A 311-nucleotide genomic window follows, 5' to 3' on the forward strand; every position below is an offset into this window, starting at 1 on the left:
TCTGACGCCTGCGCGTTCTGACTCCTGTGACGAACATAGGGCGTTTTCATCCGCGCCCGGCATTCTGGGTAGCCTTATCCGCCATTATTTCATTACATTCCTCAGGGTGATATATTAGTTCCGGTACTTTTGATACAATTCGGTCTCTGTCCCGAATGGGGAGGCCGCATCGGTGTTTTTCTCTCTGATCGGCCCCTGTTGACGGCTGTCATCTGTTTTGTGGGTGCTATGCCGCAGGGCGCCTGCGCAACCGCCATCTTTCTCAGGTGCAACAGGGCGCATGCGCGGCCGTCCAGGACCCGGAAGCCGGA

Source organism: Scyliorhinus torazame, chromosome 5 (genome assembly GCF_047496885.1).
Source record: "Scyliorhinus torazame isolate Kashiwa2021f chromosome 5, sScyTor2.1, whole genome shotgun sequence".
Taxonomy (NCBI): Eukaryota; Metazoa; Chordata; class Chondrichthyes; order Carcharhiniformes; family Scyliorhinidae; genus Scyliorhinus; species Scyliorhinus torazame.